Here is a 2,891-nt window from a genome sequence, read left to right on the forward strand (position 1 = left end):
TTGCATTAACTCCTCGTGCACTAGAGGCTACAGTTAAGAACAGATATCACTTCTATGTGCTGGCAAAAAAGAGCCGCGATGACCTCATTTTCAATAGGCCAACTCGATCCGCCTGTGAACGAAGAGCGATTTCATAAAAACTAGAGTCAGAAATACTCATGTACGTTTCATGAATCAGTGACACTGGGGAATGGCGTGCCGTATTAGTTACAAAACTGTAAAACTACAAGACGCTTCTTTTAAGCGTATTCCAGTATAAATACAGTAAAAACAATAATACAAGTTGCTAAATTTTAACGTTTATGATGGTGGTCCGCAGTAGCACACACCATTTTGAGCATTTTTATTAATGTGCAAACTCTGCTCATCAGGTGGACGGCGTAAATATTCACACACTACGGCTGAGGCCTACTGTAGTGGAATGGCAACCACGTAGTCGAACTTCGCAAGATAAAGATCCAGTGTTTTCGACATATGGACTCGCATGTAGATTGGAACTAAGAAAGACAAAAAAAACAAAAGACGGGCTCGTCCGGGATTTGAACCCGGGACCTCTCGCACCCGAAGCGAGAATCATACCCCTAGACCAACGAGCCATGCGTACCGTCGTCTAGATCATATATAAGCACGCTTTACAATGCATAAAAGACACAGGTTGCCTTTTTGGCATTTTTCCCGCGTCTAGGCGATTGGTACGGGTTTCTAAGCTGAACTCCTAACTATTAAATAAACGACAGCATATCACGTCGAGAACCAACATTTACAGCTAAGCCAAACATTTTATATTAGAAAATATTATAAACTTGTTACAGTGATAGCCGTATCTTCAAGCACATATTCTTTTCTTTGAAACAGTTGGTCAGACACTCCTAACACAGAAAAAAAAAAGAACTTTCGCAGTTTGAATATTCAAAACATTCTAGTGGGTTCCAGCAAAGTTTTAATAAAGGTTGCGTAAGAAATCACATCGTGATTCCATAGAGAAACGTTTCCGAATTCATAGACTTCTCACCTCTAAAACGTTTTTCGCGGCTAAATGACTCGAACATTTTAGAAATATTATTAAATATGAGATTTTTTTAAAATTAAGGCTCCATCCAGTACACGCTGTGAACATGGCTGCACAGCGAAGCTGTGGTGTCACCTGCAACGATTGGCCACTGAACTACAGACCCTTTTTGTGGCCAACGCCTCGAGGTAGTGATCCAGTCTTTGACGTCCGAGAGAGCGTCCGATTTATTTTTATTATATATTGTATTTAGTTTATTTCAGTTTTCGTCTTCAATACACACTCCAAATCTGTCTCCCTTAAGCACATATGTGCTCGTGAGTAAGAACGGGCAGAACATGTGTATAAGTGCTTCCTCCCCCCTCCTCTTAACCCAGCCCTTTACTACAGAAACTAGGGAAACAACAGAAATAAAATAAAAAAGTATATTTATAAAAATTTATAAAAGGAATGAGCGACAACTTGCCATAGCAACGTTGCCACCTTAACACCGCTGCTTGAAATGTAGATGGAAAGTTTACCTACCAGTTCTCAAATCTCAAGAACGAGGGAGGGAGAGACCTGTTAAAACGTTTCGAGCATTCTTGTAAACCCACTTGCCTCCTTCAAGATGTAGTACTGTACAACCGAAGGCCCTCGTTAAATAACTTTGTTGTCCGTGTAGCATGGATGCTTTGTAGCACTGTTGACATAAGGAAGCTCAATAGGCTTGCAAAGACAGTGCGATTGGAAGCCGCTTGGGGCGCAAGCGGCATTCTATGTTTGTAAACAGCAAAATGTCAACACCAAATGATTGAGGAAAGAAAAGTAAATGCACAGTACCAGAACGTTTTGATATATGAACGACCTCGTGCGATGCCGTTACCGCGACAGCTTATGCAACCGTAATCTATACCGTCAAACGCATGCGGGGAGCCCTACGTGCTTCGCATTGTTAGGGGGCTAGTGACGTCACTCCCCACTTCGTACTTTGCCGTTGCCGGGCAGCACATGCAACCGCAATTTTTACCCAGAAACGCATGCGGGGAACGCTACGTGCTTGACATCTATCTCGTGCTTTTGACACTTGTTTTGTGGTGCTCTTTTTGAAATACGTGTCAAAACCACATGATAAGAGATCAAACGCCCGCGAACGGTGATAATCTGCGAGCGTAAATTTCACGTAACAAGTGTGGTAATAATTAGACTCGGGGCAAAGAGGCATTATACACTGTATTTAAAACAGGCCCTACAGTGACTTGATAGGGGTAGTGTAGTTACCGCGTAGCCTCCACCATGCATCAGGAACGGCCGCTCCTTGGAAGACGGTGTAGGTGGCGCTTCGATCCGTAAGTCGTCTAGAGTACTTAATCAAAAGTTATAAGTGATTTTCTGAAAATTTCAATGGGAAAACGGTGGCCTACAGAGTTTTCAAACACATGGGGCTCTATGGCACCAGAAAGCGAAAACGGGCAAAAATGGGCTCCATCTTCCCATTGAAAGTCTCAAAAAATCACTTATAACCTTTAATTAAGTTATCGGATCGGGCTGAAACTTTGGCATCTGGTTGGGACCTCTTGCTCTACCTTTGGGTGTAGAATGAGCGTTCGGCGATGCCTAGTTTGCATGTTTTGCGGTAAAAAAGACCGTGTAAACTTTTTTTGACACCCTCTATGGGGGGTTATTTTGTGAGAGAAAGTACATTAGGTCGTTTGGATGCTATGATGCGGAAACACCATTGCTGTTCTGGACTTGTTTTATGCGAGAATTGCGGCGTTCTCAACAAGGAGAACTCCAGTGTACGTGACGTACATTGTCAAAGAGACGTCATGAGTGGTCTCCTCTCTCGCACTCGCTTCAAGACACCATACAAGTTCGCGGTTTGGCGTTGAATATTTTATAT

The 2,891-nt window shown here is 42.7% G+C and overlaps 1 non-coding gene across 1 annotated transcript; it reads right to left on the reverse strand.

Moving 5' to 3' along the window:
- Positions 1-524: 524 nt before the first annotated feature.
- On the reverse strand, positions 525-596 carry Trnap-cgg. The gene has a single exon. It is a non-coding gene; the product is annotated as a tRNA-Pro (tRNA).
- Positions 597-2,891: the final 2,295 nt, after the last annotated feature.

Source organism: Ixodes scapularis, unplaced genomic scaffold (assembly GCF_016920785.2).
Source record: "Ixodes scapularis isolate PalLabHiFi unplaced genomic scaffold, ASM1692078v2 PGA_scaffold5__190_contigs__length_132052651, whole genome shotgun sequence".
In the NCBI taxonomy this organism is placed as follows: Eukaryota; Metazoa; Arthropoda; class Arachnida; order Ixodida; family Ixodidae; genus Ixodes; species Ixodes scapularis.